Source organism: Balaenoptera borealis (assembly GCF_965194805.1).
Source record: "Balaenoptera borealis genome assembly, chromosome: 5".
Taxonomy (NCBI): Eukaryota; Metazoa; Chordata; class Mammalia; order Artiodactyla; family Balaenopteridae; genus Balaenoptera; species Balaenoptera borealis.
The window spans coordinates 142,785,033-142,805,739 of record NC_138862.1 but is presented as its reverse complement, the minus strand read 5'-3'; positions in this window follow the sequence as shown (position 1 = coordinate 142,805,739).

The window sequence follows — 20,707 nt, the reverse complement described above, 5'->3', positions numbered from 1 at the left end:
GCCTGTGTTACCAAAATTATAAGCTGCTGAAGAGGCAGCTCAGGACTCACGTGGAACAGGATCATTCGTAAGTCTTCTGGGCAAAGTACTCGTTTTCAAGTTGCATTTATTGGCACTGTTCAGTTTAGGTGAGAATACTGTGTGAAGTAAGCTCTCTTAAAAAAATCATCTTTGAGTTTATTTACTCAGTAACACAATCCAACCGTTGTCAAATCCATCTACTACTATTTACCCATGAGGCATCTTAAGGAGGGCTGATTCATTTCTCAGATTGTTCAAAAATGAAGTGCTAAAGCAGAAATTGGTTCTTACGCAGTTTTTTTTAAAATTTCCTCTTAAATCTTGGCTGATGTTCTCTGCTTTTGTATACTGTGGGAAAATTTCTTCTAGTTGGTAATGAGCTATCAGGAAGCTCAACCCTCAGGCCTTATAAGACCCAAGAATTTACACATTGTTAAACGCATTTTCAGTGTGAAGCCCTTTAGATGGCCATTCCTGTGGCAACTTCCTCTTGTCTCTATCACTTTGTTTTGTTTGACCCAACTTGTACATTTCTATGATGGAGTTGGCCCCTGGAGAGCATCCTGGGATGCTCTTCAGTTTCTAGAAGGTAGCTGTCTAATTTTCTCTTTTTCAAAATATGAGTGCCTTTTGGGCCAGCTCATCAACTGGACACATTTTGGGATTTCTCAAAACTCAGTCACATCTGGCTAAGACCCAGTCTTATTTTCTCTCCTGGGTACAACTTTTATAACAAAGCATTCGACAGGATTGAGGAATTAGATGCTCCATTTACAGCCTATTAACAACAACCAAGATTTGGGCTGCAAGCGTGGGCTAAGGGTTTCGGGCCTGTAGTATGCTTGGCCATGGATACTATTCAAAATATTTATGTAACTATTCAACATATTTATGTAAATTCTGGTTTGCATGCATTTTAAATCACTGTGGGTCTGGGGGAAGGATTAAGGGTTAAGATATTTCCAGTTTATAATACTTATAATGCTTTATAATACTCAGCACACTTTCTTACCATTCTAATTTTTATATAAGCCCCAAGTCCTGAAAAAGAAACTCTAAGAGATTCTAAACCTGTATTGACCAATATGGTAACTACATTTGAACTATAGCTTGTCCAAATTAGTGCAAAGATGCACTGTGAATGTAAAATATACACCAGATTTTTAAATAAATTTATTTATTTATTCATTTTTGCTGTGTTGGGTCTTCGTTTCTGTGTGAGGGCTTTCTCTAGTTGCGGCGAGTGGGGGCCACTCTTCATCGCAGTGCGCGGGCCTCTCACTATCGCGGCCTCTCTTGTTGCGGAGCACAGGCTCCAGACGCGCAGGCTCAGTAGTTGTGGCTCACGGGCCCAGTTGCTCCGCAGCATGTGGGATCTTCCCAGCCAGGGCTTTGAACTCATGTCCCCTGCATTGGCAGGCAGATTCTCAACCACTGCGCCACCAGGGAAGCCCACAACAGATTTTAAAGACTTAGTATGACAAGTAAAATCTAAAATATCTTCTTAATAATTTTTTATATTGGCTACATGTTAAAATAATAATATTTTGGATAGATTGGGTTGAATAAAATATATTGTTAAAATTAATCACTTGTTTCTTTTTCCTTTTTTAAATGTGACTCAGAAAATTTTAAACTACACATGTGGCTTACATTACTGACTTACATTATATTAGTATTGGACAACATTGTGCTAAACAATTAATAAAGACTGTTACAATCTTAATATATATTAATGTTTAGCACAGATCACAGTTGAGAAATATTGACATTTGCTGGTCTTGATATTTGCCATACTGAAGTTGTAATTAAAATGCCAGTAAATCCTCATTGAGTCAGGACACTTATTTCTTACTTGAGTTCACCCATTCACCTTCCAACGCCTAAGCTTAAAAAAAAGTCTCCCTAAAATAGGCTTTGATGTGCATGTTCTGGTGTCTGAAATAGTCTCATTGCTTTTGGTGGATTATACTTGAGAAGCAGGAGGCATGGTTTGTTTTGACAGTGAGGAATGCAAGAGGCTTTCTAGCTTAGATTTAACATTCCATCTGCTGTGTTTTACAAGTAGGAGAGCTCAGTGAAGAGGGACCTGCTGGAATGGGGTGGTGGTGGTTCTGTTTTATCCCATGTCTTCCTTTTTTTTAAACTTATGAGCTAAAGAAGAGACATAACAAACAACGTCACTGTGCATTAACAACCTTGCCAAGTGTAACAGATGAACATAGTTCTATTGAGTATCACTCAGTCTTAGCCAGTCAGATTGCTCACTGCTCTGCCTCAACTGCCAGGGAAAGGCATCTCTTTAGAGCTATAGATGCCATTTATGATTCAAAGAGAACTGCTTCCTATGGATCGCTATAATAAATCAAAAGCAGGAAGCCTGTTTCCTTGGATGAAACGGAGTAAATTTCTGACTGCCAGGTCTCTGTGGAGTTCATAGGTGGAAGGGATTTATAAGTAGGGACTCAAAGGATTTATCTCTCTAGCTCATATGTAAGCAATTTGGGGTCAAGCCTTTAAGCTGGTGAATGTGCTTTCTACACATGTTCTTTCTCTTTTCCTATGGGCTGGAAAGGCAATGACCAGATTTACCTTGAAACTTGATGAGTAGCCTCTATTAGCCTGGGTCCCTGAATGACCATGTGGAAGACAGACATGTGCTGCCTGGGCTGTTCTGTGAGAGAGAATTAAACTTTCATGTGTTTCAGCTGTTGTGTTTTGGGGGTTATTTGTTACAGATGTTTGGCCAACCCTAGCTAATGTAAACCCTATTAGTTATCCTTTTTAATGAAGTGTGGTTGATTTACAATATTACATTAGTTGCAGGTGTACAATATAGTGATTCAATATTTTTATAGATTATACTCCATTTAAAGTTATTAATAAATATTGGCTATATCTCCTTGTGCTGCACAATATATCTTTGTTGCTTATCTATTTTGTACACAGTAGTTTGTACCTCTTAAACCCCTACCCCTATCTTGCCCCTCCCCACTTCCCTTTCCTCACTGGTACCCACTAGATTGTTCTCTATATCTGTGAGTCTCTTTCTGTTTTGTTACATACATTCATTTGCTTTATTATTTAGATTCTACATATAAGTGATAATATAGAGTATTTGTCTTTCCCTGCCTGAATTATTTCTCTAAGTATGATACCCTCCAGGACAATCCAAGTTGTTGCAAATTAATCCATTTCATTGTATTATATGGCTAAGTAGTATCCAATTGCATATATATATACAACATCTGCTTTATTCATTCATCTCTTGATGGACACTTAGGTTGCTTCCATGTCTTGACTATTTAAAATAATGCTGCTATGAACACTGGGGTGCTGTATCTTTTCAAATTAGTGTTTTTGGTTTTTTTAGATATATACCCAAGAGTGGAATTGCTGGGTCATATAGCAGCTCTATTTTTAGTTTTGTTTTTTTTTTAGATTCCTCCATACTTATTTTCCATAGTGGCTACACCAATTTACATTCCCACCAACAGAGTACAAGGGTTCCCTTTTCTCCACATCCTCTCCAACATTTGTTATTTGTAGACTTTTTGATGATAGCCATTCTGATAGGTGTGAGGTGATATCTTCTTTTTTTTTAACATCTTTATTGGAGTATAATTGCTTTACAATGTTGTGTTAGTTTCTGCTGTATAACAAAGTGAATCAGCTATACGTATACATTTATCCCCATATCCCCTCCCTCTTGCGTTTCCTTCCCACCCTCCCTATCCCACCCCTCTAGGTGGTCACAAAGCACCGAGCTGATCTCCTTGTGCTGTGAGGCTGCTTCCCACTAGCTATCTATTTTACATTTGGTACTAAATATGCCACTTTACCTGCTACTTTACCAAATTCATTGATTAGCTCTAGTAGATTTCTGGTAGCATCTTTAGGATTCTCTATGTATAGTATGTCATCTGCAAACAGTGACAGTTTTACTTCTTCTTTTCCGATTTGGATTCCTTTTATTTCTTTTTCTTCTCTGATGGCTGTGGCTAAAACTTCCAAAACTATGTTGAATAATAGTGGTGAGAGTGGGCAACCTTGTCTTGTTCCTGATCTTAGAGGAAATGGTTTCAGTTTTTCACCATTGAGAACGATGTTGGCTGTGGGTTTGTCATATATGGCCTTTATTATGTTGAGGTAAGTTCCCTCTGTGCCTACTTTCTGGAGGGTTTTTGTCATAAATTGGTGTTGAATTTTGTCAAAAAAATTTTCTGCATCTATTGAGATGATCATATGGTTTTTATCCTTCAATTTGTTAATGTGGTGTATCACATTGATTGATTTGCATATACTGAAGAATCCTTGCATTCCTGGGATAAACCCCACTTTATCATGGTGTATGATCCTTTTAATGTGCTGTTACATTCTGTTTGCTAGTATTTTGTTGAGGATTTTTGCATCTATGCTCATCAGTGATATTGGCCTGTAGCTTTCTTTTTGTGCGATATCTTTGTCTGGTTTTGGTATCAGGGTGATGATGGTGGCCTCGTAGAATAAGTTTGGGAGTATTCCTTCCTCTGCAATTTTTTGGAAGAGTTTGAGAAGGATGGGTGTTAGCTCTTCTCTAAATGTTTGATAGAATTCGCCTGTGAAGCCATCTGGTCCTGGACTTCTGTTTGTTGGAAGATTTTAAATCACAGTTTCAATTTCATTACTTGTGATTGGTCTGTTCATAATTTCTATTTCTTCCTGGTTCAGTCTTGGAAGGTTATACCTTTCTAAGAATTTGTCCATTTCTTCCAGGTTGTCCATTTTATTGGCATAGAGTTGCTTGTAGTAGTCTCTTATGATGCTTTGTATTTCTGCAGTGTCAGCTGTTACCTCTTTTTCATTTCTAATCTGTTGATTTGAGTCTTTTCCCTTTTTTCTTGATAAGTCTGGCTAATGGTTTATTTATTTTGTTTATCTTCTCAAAGAATCAGCCTTTAGTTTTATTGATCTTTATTATTGTTTCCTTCATTTCTTTTTCATTTATTTCGGATCTGATCTATATGATTTCTTTCCTTCTGCTAACTTTGGGTGTTTTTTGTTCTTCTTTCTTTCTCTAATTGCTTCAGGTATAAGGTTAGGTTGTCTAACTGATATTTTTCTTCTTCTTGAGGTAGGATTGTATTGGTATAAACTTCCCTCTTAGAATGGCTTTTGTTGCATCCTATAGATTTTGGGTCATCGTGTTTTCATTGTCATTTGTTTCTAGGTATTTTTTGATTTCTTCAGTGATCTCTTGGTTATTTAGTAGTGTATTGTTTAGCCTCCATGTGTTTGTATTTTTTACAGTTTTTTTCCTGTAATTAATATCTAGTCTCATAGCATTGTGGTTGGAAAAAATACTTGACGTGATTTCAATTTTCTTAAATTTACCAAGGCTTGATTTGTGATCCAAGATATGATCTATCCTGGAGAATGTTTCATGAGCACTTGAGAAGAAAGTGTATTCTATTGTTTTTGGATGGAATGTCCTATAAATATCAATTAAGTCCATGTTGTTTAATGTATCATTTAAAGCTTGTGTTTCTTTATTTATTTTCATTTTGGATGATCTGTCCATTGGTGAAAGTGGGGTGTTAAAGTCCCCTACTATTGTTGTGTTACTGTCAATTTCCCCTTTTATGGCTGTTAGCATTTGCCTTATATGAGGTCCTCCTATGTTGGGTGCATAAATATTTACAATTGTTAAATCTTCTTCTTGGATTGATCCCTTGATCATTATGTAGTGTCTTTCTTTGTCTATTGTAATAGTCTTTATTTTAAAGTCTATTTTGTCTGATATGAGAATTGCTACTCCAGCTTTCTTTTGATTTCCATTTGCATGGAATATCTTTTTCCGTCCCCTCACTTTCAGTCTGTATGTGTCCTTAGGTCTGAAGTAGGTCTCTTGTAGACAGCATATATACAGGTCTTGCTTTTGCATCCACCAGCCAGTCTATGTCTTTTGGTTGGAGCATTTAATCCATTTACATTTAAGGTAATTATTGATATATATGTTCCTATTACCATTTTCTTAATTGTTTTGGGTTCGTTACTGTAGGTCTTTTCCTTCTCTTTTGCTTCCTGCCTAGAGAAGTTCCTTTAGCTTTTTTTGTAGAGCTGGTTTGGTGGTGCTGAATTCTCTTAGCTTTTGCTTGTCTCTAAAGGTTTTAATTTCTCAGTCAAGTCTGAATGAGATCCTTGCTGGGTAGAGTAATCTTGGTTGTAGGTTTTTCCCTTTCATCTCTTTAAATATGTCCTGCCACTCCCTTCTGGCTTGCAGAGTTTCTGCTGAACGATCAGCTGTTAACCTTATGGGGATTCCCTTGTACATTATTTGTTGTTTTCCCCTTGCTGCTCTTAATATTTTTTCTTTGTATTTAATTTTTGATAGTTTGATTTATATGTGTCTTGGCGTGTTTCTCCTTGGATTTATCCTGTATGGGACTCTCTGCACTTCTTGGACTTGATTATTTCCTTTCCCATATTAGGGAAGTTTTCAACTATAATCTCTTCAAATATTTCCTCAGTCCCTTTCTTTTTCTCTTCTTCTTCTGGGACCCCTATAATTTGAATGTTGGTGCATTTACTGTTGTCCCAGAGGTCTCTGAGACTGTCCTTAAGTCTTTTCATTCTTTTTTCTTTATTCTGCTCTGCAGTAGTTATTTCCACTATTTAATCTTCCAGGTCACTAATTCGTTCTTCTGCTTCAATTATTCTCCTATTGATTCCTTCTAGAGAATTTTTAATTCATTTATTGTGTTGTTCATCATTGTTTATTTGCTCTTTAGTTCTTCTAGGTCCTTGTTAAATGTTTCTTGTATTTTCTCCATTGTGTTTCCAAGATTTTGGATCATCTTTACTATCATTACTCTGAATTCTTTTTCAGGCAGACTGCCTCTTTCCTCTTCATTTGTTTGGTCTGGTGGGTTTTTGCCTTGCTCCTTTTCTGCTGTGTATTTCTCTGTCTTCCCATTTTGCTTAACTTACTGTGTTTGGCGTGTCCTTTTCGTAGGCTGCAGGTTTGTAGCTCCCGTTGTTTTTGGTGTCTGCCCCCAGTGGGTAAGGTTGGTTCAGTGGATTGTGTAGGCTTCCTGGTGGAGGGGACTGGTGCCTGTGTTCTGGTGGGTGTGGCTGGATCTTTTCTTTCTGGTGGGCAGGACTACCTCTGGTGGTGTGTTTTGGGGTGTCTGTAACCTTATTATGATTTTAGGCAGCTTCTCTGATAATGGGTGGGGCTGTTTTCCTGTCTTGCTAGTTGTTTGGCATGGGGTGTCCAGACCTTTAGCTTGCTCGTTGTTGAGTGTATCTGGGTCTTAGCACTGAGATGGAGATCTCTAGAACAGCTCTTGCCGATTGATATTACGTGGGGCCAGGAGGTCTCTGGTGTTCCAATGTGCTGAACTCGGCTCTCCCACCACAGAGGCTCAGGCCTGACACCCAGTCGGAGCACCAAGACCTGGTCAGCCACACAGCTGAGAAGAAAAGAGAGAAAAAAAAGATAGAAAAGAAAAGAAAGTTATTAAAATTAAAAAAAATATATTAAAATAAAAAAATTTAAAAAGTAATTAAGAAAAAAAGAGAGCAACCAAACCAACAAACAAATCCACCAATGATAAAAAGAGCTGAAAACTAAACTAAGATAAACATAAAAATCTGAAAATGGTCAGTCGCATACAGCAAACCCCAAGTCTCCAGTTGCTCCCAAAGTCCACTGCCTCAATTTTGGGATGATTCATTGTCTCTTCAAGTATTCCACAGATGCATGGTACATCAAGTTGACTTTGGGGATTTAATCCATTGCTCCTGAGGCTGCACGGAGAAATTTCCCTTTCTCTTCTTTGTTTGCACAGCTCCTGGAGTTCAGCTTTGGTTTGGCCCTGCCTCTGCATGTAGGTTGCCCTCTGGTGTCTGTTCTTCGCCCAGACAGGAGGGGGTTAAAGGAGCAGCTGATTAGGGGGCTCTGGCTCACTCAGGCCGGGGGGAGGGAGGAGTACGGAATGCAGGGTGAGCCCGCGGCGGCAGAGACCGGCGTGACATTGCAACAGCCTGAGGTATGCCATGTATTCTCCCGGGGATCTTGTCCCTGGATCATGGGACCCTGGCAGTGTGGTCTGCACAGGCTCCCAGAAGGGGAGGTGTGGATAGTGACCTGTGCTTGCAGACAGGCTTCTTGGTGGCTGCAGCAGCAGCCTTAGCGTTTCATGCCCGTTTCTGGGTTCCACGCTGATAGCCACGGCTTGCACTAGTCTCTGAACCTCGTTTAGTTGGTATTCTGAATCCCCTCTCTTTGCGCACCCCGAAGCCATAGTCTCTTGACTCCTAAGCAGTTTCAGACCTTTTTCCTGCCTCCCTCCCAGCTAGCTGTGGCGCACTGGTCCCCTTCAGGCTGTGTTCACGCAGCCAACCCCAGTCCTCTCCCTGCGATCCGACCGAAGCCCGAGCCTCAGCTCCCAGCCCCGCCCGCCCCGGCGGGTGATCAGACAAGCCTCTCGGGCTGGTGAGTGCTGCTCGGCGCCGATCCTCTGTGCGGGAATCTCTCCGCTTTGCCCTCCGCACCCTTGTGGCTGCGCTCTCCTCCGTGGCTCCGAAGCTTCCCCCTCCGTCACCCGCAGTCTCCGCCCGCGAAGGGGCTTCCTAGTGTGTGGAAACTTTTCCTCCTTCACATCTCTCTCCCAGAGGGGCAGGTCCCATCCCTATTCTTTTGTCTCTGTTATTTCTTTTTTCTTTTGCCCTACCCAGGTACGTGGGGGAGTTTCTTGCCTTTTGGGAAGTCTGAGGTCTTCTGCCAGCATTCTGTAGGTGTTCTGTAAGAGTTGTTCCACATGTAGATGTATTTTTGCTGTATTTGTGGGGAGGAAGGTGATCTCCATGTCTTACTACTCTGCCATCTTCGTGAGGTGATATCTAATTGTTGTTTTGGTTTGCATTTATCTAATAATAGAGATGATGAGCATCTTTTCAAGTACCTGTTAACCATCTGTATATCTTCTTGGAAAAATGTCTATTCAGGTCTTCTGCCCATTTTTTTTTTTGATTGGGTTGTTTGTTTTTTTGATGTTGGGTTGTATGAGCTGTTTATATATTTTGGATATTAATCTGTAGCTGGTCATATCATTTGCAAATATTTTCTCCTGTTCTGTAGGTTGTCTCTTTGCTTTTTCAATGGTTTCCTTTGCTGTGCAAACTTTTTAAGTTTAATTAGGTCCCATTTGTTTATTTTTGCATTTATTTCTTTTGCCTTAGGAGACAGATCCAAAAAAATATTGCTATGATTTATGTCAAAGAGTGTTGTGTCTATGTTCTCTTCTAGGAGTTTTATGGTTTCAGATCTTACATTTATGTCTCTAAACCATTTGAGTTTATTTTTGAATATGGTGTGAGGAAATGTTATAATCTCATTGTTTTACATGTAGCTGTCCAGTTTCCTAGCACCACTTATCGAAGAGACTGTCTTTTCTCCATTGTATATTCTTTGTCTTAGGTTAATTGACTGTAGCTGGGTAGGTTTATTTCTGGGGTCTCTATTCTGTTCCATTGATGTATGTGTCTGTTTTTTTTGTGCCAGCCCATGCTGTTTTGATTAAACCCTATTAGATATTATACTGGAAATTACCTGATTTGAAAATAAGAAAAGGTCATAAATCACAAAGGAGATAACTTTCTTTTCTCTTAGCATACAATTTTATCTGCAGCAGTCATGATCTTATTTTTCTTGCATTTAACTTAAGCTGGCTTAGGCATTAGTCCTAGAGATGGAATATATTGGAACTGGGAAGGAGTCATGTAATCCAAATGCCTTATTTTGCAGATGAGGAAATACCCATATCTTGCCTGCCTGATGTGACATGGCTAGGAAGTTTCAGGAATTGGAGTTTCCTGTTTCTCGTTTCAATATCTTTCCAATACGTCTAAGAGGTGTAAATAATTCTTATGTAATGTGGCAACTCTGACTGATTGGTAGTGCCTGTCTGGCCTATTATTTTCAAGAGTAAGAAGCTGCTTTTTGACCCGTGAGAGAGGAAAGAGAGTGGAGAAGATTATGTATTGCATTCACCAAGTCTGTATTACCTAATGCAGCTTCATAGTGAGGTAAGCTTCGTGATGTCTCTTGGCAGTATTGAGAATGTGCCAGTTTTATTTGTCTTTCAAGTTGTGGCAGTCTGAATGGAAAACCCTGATAGTGTCATCACTAACAGCATTAGCATTCCAGTGGTGTGGAAAGAACATAGGCTGGGTGTCTGAAAATCTAGGTTTTAGCCTTAGTCTGTTACTCACGATCATGGGCAGGTCATTAAACACACCTAAACTTTAGTTTGCTCGTTTGTAAGACAGCGCTGTGAAACAAGATTCTATTCTACGTTCAAATTCTTATTATTCTACAAGAATATGTTTTGATAGCATTCAGTAAACATAGTTTGTTGCTTTCATAAACACATCTGTATCTATCATTTCTCTATATCCTATCATTGATCTATCTACCCATCTATCTACCTATTTAACATAACCTTTAAGAGGCATGAATCAAATTCACTAAAAATATCCAAGCATTTATGATATTAGGATTAATAATTACAAGAAAACATATTTGTATGGAGCTTTTATTTATGTCTTCACATTTGATCTCCATAACAAATTTATGAGGTTGGCAGAGATCTTTTTTGTGACATGCCATGGCTTGAAAAAAGGACTCCATTTACAGGTAATAAAATTGTGGCTTGGGAAGCATGCATGACAAAACACTAAATCACAGAACAAGTAAGTGAAGAAATTGGAGATTGATTTCAGACCGGATGCACGTTTTCTGTAGATTACATTTCCTTCATAATCCTTTACAATTAAAACCAGTTATAGTTTGCTTAGAACATTTTTTTTTTTTATGGAGACGACTGTTGCATGTCTAGGGTAATTCAGATTCCAGACACTTTGAGTTTTACTTAGTGAGTTTTTGTTGTTTTTGTTGAGGCATATAATAGATCTCCAGCGTCCTCTCTGTTCTCTCTTTGCAGGAGAAGTCATATGCTCCGCCACTCCTCATCATCACTTGGACCTGGTTCATTCTTGGCTCAAATTAACCCCTCCCATTGAGTCTTGGTGGGTCTTTGCCACCACTTTTCAGCCTAGCTTCAGTGTGACCCTTGGATAGAAAACAACTCAGAGTGTCCCATCAGTGAGATTGAGATGCTGCAAAGAAGAGCATAGGAGGATGTAACATCTGTACTGAATCAAAGTAATTGGTTGCCAAATGTACTCCACATGCCTTCTCCTTTTCTTTCTGGATAATGTGCTCATCAGGCAGCATTTAACAGCTGTTAAGTGACCTGGATTGTGTGGTATCTTTCACTGTTGCAAAATTTTCCAATTGTTTAACAAGACAAACACATGAGTAAACTGTTAGGGCAAATGGTTTATTTAATGTTTTGTTAAATTACATATGTTTTGGGTGTATGGCATTATAATTTAACATCTGTATAGACTACAGAGTGATCACCACCACAAGACTAGTTACCATCCATCACTATACGGTTGACTCCCTTCATCCACTTCACCCTTCACCCCTCATAACCACTAATCTGTTATCTTTATCTATGAGTTTGTTTTTTTGTTTGTTCATTTGTTTTTTTAGATTCCACATATGAGAGAAATCATATGGTATTGTCTTTCTCCATTTGACTTATTTCACTAAACATAATACCTTCAAGGTCAATCCATATTGTCACAAATGGCAGGATTTCACCCATTTTTATAGCTGACTGATATTCCATTGTACATATATATCACATCTTCTTTATCTATTCATCCATTGATGGACACTTAGGTTGTTTCCATATCTTGACTATAGTGAATAATGCTGCAGTGGAAAAAAGCGTGTATATATTGTATATTTTGGATTCGTGTTTTTCTGTTTTTTGGATATTATACCCAGATGTGGGATAGCTGGGTCATATGGTAGTTCTATTTTAATTTTTTTTTCCATAGTGGCTGCACCAATTTACCTTTCTAACAGTACACAAGGGTTCCCTTTTCTCTACCTACTCTCCAACATTTGTTATTTCTTTTTTATTTTTTTTCATCTGTTATTTCTTGGCTTTTTGATAATAGCCATTCTAACAGGTGTGAGGTAGTATCTTATGTGGTTTGGATTTGCATTTCTCTAATTATTAGTGATGCTGAACATACTTTCATGTGCCTGCTCACCATCTGTATGTCTTCTTTGGAAAATGTCTACTCAGATCCTCTGCCCATTTATTAATTGAGTTGTTTGTTTTTTAGTTGTTGAGTTATATGAGTTCTTTATATATTTTGGATATTAACCCCTTATTGGATATATGATTTGCAAATATCTTCTCCAGTTCAGTAGGTTCCTTTGATGATGGTTTCCTTTGCTGTGCAGAAGCTTTTGAGTTTGATGTAGCTCCATTTGTTTAGTTTTATTTTTGTTTCCTTTGCCTTTGGAGTCAGATTCTCAAAAACATTATTAAGACTGATGTCAATGAAATTACTACCAATGTTTTTTTCTAGGAATTTTATGGTTTCAAGACTTACATTCAACGCTTTAATCCATTTTGAGTTAATTTTTTGTGTATGGTGTGGTCTAGTTTCATTCTTTTACATGTGGTTGTCCAGTGTTCCCAAAACCGTTTATTGAAGACTGTCCTTTCTCCATTGTATGTTTTTGTTCCTTTGTTGTAAATTAATCATACATATATGTGTATATATATGTGTCAATTTATGTGGTTTATTTTGAGGCTTGCAATTCTGTTCCATTGATCTGTGTATCTATTTTTGTGCCAGTAACATACTGTTTTGATTACTATAGCTTTGTAGTACAGTTTGAAATTATGTAACTTGATACCTACAGCTTTGTTCTTCTTTCTGAAGATTGTTTTGGTTATTCAGGGTCTTTTGTGTTTTCATACAAATATTAGAATTATTTGTTCTGGTTCTGTGAAATATGCCATTGGAATTTTGATAGGGATTGTATTGAATCTGTAGATTGCTTGGGGTAGTATGAACTCTTTCTGATAGTTTGCTAATAGTGTATAAAAATGCCACAGATTTCTGTATATTGATTTTGTATCCTGCAACTTTACTGAATTCATTTATTAGTTCTAATAGTTTTTGGTGGAGTCTTTAAGTTTTTCTATATATAGTATCATGTCATCTGTAAATAGCGACAATTTTACTTCTTCCTTTCTGATTTGGATGCCTTTTATTTCTTTTGCTTGCCTAATTGCTGTAGCTAGGACTTCTAATACTATGTTGAATAAAAGTGGTGAGAGTGGGCATCTTTGTCTTGTTCCTGATCTTAGAGGAAAAGTTGAGTATGTTAGCTCTGGGTTTGTGGTATATGGCCTTTGTTGTGCTGAGGTACGTTCCCTCTATTCCCACTTTGTTGAGATTTTTTGTCATACACAGATGTTGAATTTTGTCAAATGCTTTTTTTGCAACAGTTGAGATGATCATACAATTTTTATCCTTCATTCTGTTAATGTTATGTATGTGTTATTGTATGTGATGTTAATGTGATGTGATGTGTATATATAAGGATATTGGCCTATAATGTTCTATTTTTGTGGGGTCCTTGTCTGGTTTTTATATCAGAGTAATGTTAGTTTTATAAAATGAGTATGGCATGTTTCTCTCCTCTTCAATTTTTTGAAAGATTTTGAGAAAGGTAGCTATTAAATCTTTTTTGAATTTTTTTAGAATTTGCTAGTGAAGCCATCTGGCCTGGGCTTTTGTTCTTGGGACATTTTTGATTACAGTTGCAATCTCCTTACTAGTAATTCATCTATTCAGATTTTCTATTTCTTCATGATTTGCTTCTTAGACTATGTTTCTAAAGAATTTATCCATTTCTTCTAGGTTGTCCAATTTGTTGGCATATAATTGTTTGTAGTAGTCTCTTATGATCCTTTGTATTTCTTTGATATTAGTTGTAAATTCTCTTCTTTCATTTATGATTTTATTTAGTTGAGTCTTCTCTTTTTTTCTTGGTTAGTCTAGCTAAAGGTTTGTTGATTTTTTTTTTTTTATCTTTTCGGAGAACCAGCTCTTAGTTTCATTGATTTTTACTGTTTTTTTTTAATGTCTCTATTTTTAAAATTTCTGCTCTGATCTTTATTTCCTTCCTTCTACTAATTCTGAACTTTTTTGTTGTCTTTTTCTGGTTCCTTTAGGTGTAAAGTTAGATTGTTTATTTGAGATTTTTCTTATTTCTTGATGTAGGTCTGTATTGCTATGAACTTTCCTCTTAGAACTGCTTTTGCTTTATCCCATAGCTCCTGGTATAACATATTTCTGTTTTAATTTGTCTCTAGGTATTTTATTTTTCCTTTGATTTCTTTGATGAACCATTGGTTGTTCAGTAGCATATTTTTAATCTCCATGTTTGGTGGGGGTTTTTTCCAGTTTTCCTCTTGTAATTGATTTCTGGTTTCATCCATTGTTGTCAGAAAAGGTGCTTGATGTGATTTCAATCTTCTTGAATTCACTGATACTTTTTTGTAACCTAACATGTGATCTATCCTGAAGAATGTGTCATGTGTACTTGAAAGGAATGTATAGTCTACTGCTTTTGGATTGAATGTTTTGCATATATCTACTAAGTTCATCTAGTCTGATGTGTTATTTAAGACCCATGTTTCCTTATTGATTTTCTGTCTGGATGATCTATCCATTGATGTAAGTCTGGTGTTAAAGTCCTCTGCTCTTATTGTACTGCTTTCAATTTCTCCCTTCGAGTCTTTTAGTGCTTGCTTTATATATTTAAGTTCTTCTTTGTTGGATGCATATACATTTATAAGTGTTATATCTTCTTTTACATTTTTTATTTTTTATTTTATGCACCCCTTAACTAATTATTATAATTTTAGTTAATTTGACTATTTTTGTCTTTTAACCTTCATGCTTGCTTTATAAGTGATCAATACACTACCTTTATTATGTATTTACCTTTTCCAGAGAGACATTTAGTTTTGTGTGTTTTCTTATTATATATTAGTGCCATTTATTTTCAGCTTAAAAAAAGTCCCTTAAGCTTTTCTTGTAGGGTCAATTTAGTGGTGATGAACTACTTTAGCTTTTGCTTCTCAGGGAAATTCTTAATCTCTCCTTCAATTCTGAATGATAACCTTGCTGGGTAGAGAATTCTTATTTGGAAATTTTTCTCTTTTCAGCACTTTGAATATGTCATGCCACTCCCTTCTGGTCCATAAGGTTTCTGCTGAAAATTTTTTTGATAGCCTTTTGGGTCAAGTGAGTCTGTGAATGTGTACTTTGAGAGTGGATTTTCTGTTCCCTGCAGTTCTATAGTTTTGTGTGTATTCCCAGTTGGTTTTTAAAGCAAAGTGTTTTGGAGGCTTGTCTCTCCTGTGCAGGATCTAGGAGTTGTGGTGCCTGATGTGAAAATTGAATTACTTGCTCCTCATGGAAAAGATTCATACCTTTGTGGTCCCTCCTAATTATGGAATGCTGCAGCTGGAGTGTGGTGAATTGTTCTACATGTGGTTGTATATTTGATGTGTTCACGGGAGGAGGTGAGTTCAGGATCTTCCTACACTGACATCATGAACCCTCTCCCCTCATGGAAAATGTAAACAATTACTCTGAGGATTCTGTCATCTTCTGGCCTCTTTGATACCTCTCATGATGTTCTTTTGGATTAAATGGAAAAATATGGACCTAATGTCAGAAGAGTTAGGTGGATTCTTACCTGGCTGAAAAATGTTAACTAATTCGGCTAACCAGATTAGTTTGGGCCCTGTTCTGTCAAACATTTTAATTACAATTTGGATTAAAAACACATAGAATTTGCTTAACAAACTTTGGATGTCACAAAATATTGGAAGAACAGACAATATATTTGATGACAAGCTGTTCATCAAAAGCTATATTAATAGTCTATCATGATGGCCTGAAACTAACAGGATATAATTCCAGAATTTAGACCTGAAAAATAAAATCCTTTATGAATGTTTATAAAGAGGAAAACCAAGTTTAGTAGGGCTTTATATGCAGAAAATTTCAGTTGATTACAAGCTGAATAGGAGCCAACAATATAGTTGCAGCTGCTTGGCAGGCTAATGCAATCTGAGGGAAGTTTTAAGATAATATACTGTTTGGATTAATGGCAGTGATGGCTTCATTGTAATGGCCACTGGTCAGAACTCATCAGGATTATTGTGTTATTTTTGGTACCATATTTTAAGTGGATATTGTCAGATGAAAGAAACTGGATACTGAAGAAACCCAGAGTTCAAAGACTCAGGGATGTTCAACCTGAACAGGGGAAATGATGATGAGACATGGTAACTAGGGTGACCATATGTTTCAGTTCACCTGGGTCATTCCCTGTTCATGCATGTTTCCCAGCATCCCATCTGGTTTAGCATCTGTCCCAAATATGTTATTTTTACATTTTGGAAAGCAATTTATTTTTGAAAATGCTTTCTGATTAGAACTTTTTAATAGCTCTCCCGCTCTATTAAAACCTAATATTCAATTAATAAATACAAATTTTAACAATTATAATATCTTTATTATATTTTTAAAAATTTTTATAATTTATTTAACCCAATATGCCTAAAATATTATCATTTCAACATATAAACAGTATGCAAATTAGAAATGAGATATTTTACATTCTTTTGTTCTTAAGCACTAAGTTTTCAGGTATCCAGGGTTTATTTAGCTGTATGGGGCTAGTGGCTACGATATGGACAGCACAGGTTTTATCCTCTTTCTCTCTCTTTAAGCTTTCCAGTATGATGATAAGTAACTACCCCGCCCTATAGTCTTGAATCCTGCATTGCCAGATTTTCACCTGTCGCTAAGAACAGGAGATTTGCATTCCCCTTCAGCACTGTTTAGGCAATACTGAACCCAAGAATCCTCCTTTCTCTAAGTATCTGCTGTCTACAGTCTATTCACAATTACCAATTTCTTCACCAGAGTGTTTATTGTAAGCAACAACACCAACTCTGGAAACTTAAGGAGAAATTATTTTCCTGGATGAATAATGATTAGTTAAAAAACTTCAGTTCAAAAGCTGGAGAATCAGTCTCAGTTAGAAATCAGGGAATACAGTCTAGTTCATGCTAAGGATGCCACTCTTGGCACTTTTGCAAGCCTCACAGCACTACTATGCTAATGTCTTCAAATGTACCTGCATCTTTGCAGATTCAAGGTCAAAGCTGAAGAATTTCACTGATTCAGTATCATGAGCTGGCTCTTTAGGGGGTCAGGGAGAGGTGATATCTGGATCCTTCAGTTTCTGTAGTAGAAGATAGAATTCTCTTATCACTTGAATCAGGGGAATTCTTCCCAAATAAGATGGACAGTAGGGTGATGCATGGTAGGATAATGGGCAGTAGGATAAAGGAGTCAACTGTCCCCTACAAAAACACTGGGGAAATAAATAGAGTGGAATAAGTGCATTTTCTTATTTATGGCAAGTGAATTTATGGACTGTCAGAAATGCCCTCAATAAAAATTAAGGGCTTATTTGAAGTGAGAGTTACTATTTTTTGATCACATTTATGTTGTTAAATCTTTTGAATTAAAAAATATTTCTGATTTTAATAAATCAAATTTAAAAAATCTGGCTTCATAACATAACCAGTGTTAAAAGTTTGGTACGTTTTTTTTTCTGTGCCAGGAGTAAAATTTTAGAGGCTCTCTGACTGAATTATTTTGAAGTGATAAATAAAAGCCTTCATAAACTCTTTATCACTGTAATTTTGATGTTGTCAGAGTTTTAAAGTCCTTAAGAAAAAAATAATTTAGTTCCAAAAACAGTTTTAAAAGAGCATAAAAATTTTTTGTTATGGTATCAAGGCAGTAGTATTCAGTATTTTTTTTGAAACTTTTCTTCCCTTTTATTGAGTTTTTTGTAAAATATATTAGTTGTTAAAAAATGTAAAGACTATATCTAAATAATTCCCCAAATGAACAGCCACCTTAGACTTTAATTATAGTATGTTCTCTTTCCCCCTTGCTCTCCACTTGCTAAATTGTACCACTAATAGTCATAATTCCTTCTGTGGGTTCTAGACTTTACAGTTTGTAAGGGGTTGTATTTATATCTCCACCTTTGGCCCTCACAGCAAGTCCATGCAGCATTTTGGGTTTTTATTTTAATCTTTTGAGGGGTTATGTTTCTTTTTTTCTTTTTTTTTTTTTTTTTGCATTTTTTAACATCTTTATTGGAGTATAATTACTTTACAATGGTATGTTAGTTTCTGCTTTATAACAAAGTGAATCAGCTATACGTATACATATATCCCCATAGCTCCTCCCTCTTGCATCTCCCTCCCACCCTCCTTATCCCACCCCTCTAGGTGGTCACAATGCACCGAGCTGATCTCTGTGTGCTATGTGGCTACTTCCCACTAGCTATCTATTTTACATTTGGTAGTGTATATATGTCCATGCCACTATCTCACTTTGTCCCAGCTTATGCTTCCCCCTTCCCGCATCCTCAAGTCCATTCTCTATGTCTGCGTCTTTATTCCTGTCCTGCCCCTACATTCTTCAGAACCTTTTTTTTTTTTAGATTCCATATAGATGTGTTAGCATACGGTATTTGTTTTTCTCTTTCTGACTTACTTCACTGGGTACGACAGACATCCACATCACTACAAATAACTCAATTTCGTTTCTTTTTATGGCTGAGTAATGTTCCATTGTATATATGTGCCATATCTTCTTTATCCATTCATCTGTCGATGGACACTTAGGTTGCTTCCATGACCTGGCTATTGTAAATAGAGCTGCCATGAACATTGTGGTACATGATTCTTTTTGAATTATGGTTTTCTCAGGGTATATGCCCAGTAGTGGGATTGCTGGGTCATATGGTAGTTCTATTTTTAGTTTTTTAAGGAACCTCCATACTGTTCTCCATAGTGGCTGTATCAATTTACATTCCCACCAATAGTGCAAGAGGGTTCCCTTTTCTCCACACCCTCTCCAGCATTTATTGTTTGTAGATTTTTTTGTTGATGGCCATTCTGACTGGTGTGAGGTGATACCTCATTGTAGTTTTGGTTTGCATTTCTCTAATGATTAGTGATGTTGAGCATCCTTTTGTGTGTTTGTTGGCAATCTGTATATCTTCTTTGGAGAATATATTTATTATTTTAGTACCACTTTTTACCTTCAAAATTTGTCCCCATTTTGGATAGTAAATTATACACCTAATAACCATCCTGCTATTTGGAGGATTCTCTTGCTGAGAGATTTACTTTTGTGTAAAGAACTACTTTTATGTAGTTCACAGGAGAGAACTTTGATCAATTGGTGGACATGATAGGAAGTCAAGTTTCAGCTGAATATAAACTTTATGAAGTGGTAGGATCTCACTTCTGGAAAAGCTCAAGTGAAGCTTGATGACCCTTTGTATGCCAGGGATTTAAGAATACTTTATTATGGAAAAGTTTCAAATATACACCAAAGTAGAGAAAACAATATAATGTCAGGAATGTTTTGAAGATGGAATCCAAATTCCCAAGTGACTGTACTAACCCAAGTGCCTGGCAGCTGTATGAAGTGTCATCTGCATTAGTGGATGCAGGAGTGGGGACAGGGCTGAGGGTAAATGCTTGGTAGGTCACATCACAATCTACATGATTCTAATAGCAGGGCTTCCATTGCCAAGTTTTACTGCTAGAATTGCAGGCCCCTGGGAATCAGGAGTCTGTTCCTTTCTTATCTTTTGTTTCCTTGATAAGAAGTTCTCATGCGTAAAGGAGAGTAACCCTTTCCTTCTGGTCTTTCCAATTTTTCCCTAGTGGGTGGTCTTGATGGAGGTGTGGCCTATCATTGCCTCATCTTGACTCCAACTTAGATGACCACCTGAGCCCCTAACCCACAGTGTCTAATTCATTAACAGGTGCTTAATTCACTTTGTTGACCGAATGAATGAACAACTGAAAGACTGCCATCTACCATCCCTAGCACAATGGAAGCCTAGCATAGTTCTCTCTCCACTGGAAAATGGGGTTTGGAAGTAATTTTAAGTTGTTCTACCCATGGAGAATTGAAGAAGCTGGAATATAAGAGAATTCTTGGCATTGAGGCCATTCTTGGGTGGTAGCTTCTGGATTCTCAGTTATTAAACAAACTCTAATTAGGGACTAGATACAGTATATTCTCACAACCTTTTGTGTAAACCTAAGGAAGTCTCAGTTCTCTCTGCATGTAGATATTACAACCATCACCTTGCATGAAAAATTTACTCAGGGCAGACATGACAATATGCCAGAGAAGGAATTCTGTACCCTTATATTTGGAACTAGACAATGAGAAATCTTCTTAATCAATGGTTGAAACAGAGTCTCTTGGGGATCAAGACTTGGGTATCACCTTTAAAGTTGTCAGGCTAGAGGCCTTTGTAGAGTGCTATTCCTTTCTCATGAAAGAACAGAGAGTATCTCTCAAAGTTTATCCAATTATATGTCTTTAGCATTTAGTTATTTCACCAATGAGAGCAACTGCTAACATTCATTATGGCATTTAACAAGCCACAAATTTCACCAGTAAAAACTTATTTCTGACATTCACTATTCTGATGGTCATAGCATTCAGTTTTAATCAAGATATGGTAATTGTTGAGATGGATGGATCTGAGATTAATCAAGAAACTTTTGTAGTAGTCACCATTGGAGTGTGGTGTTTCTAGCAGAAACAAAGGTAGGCAATA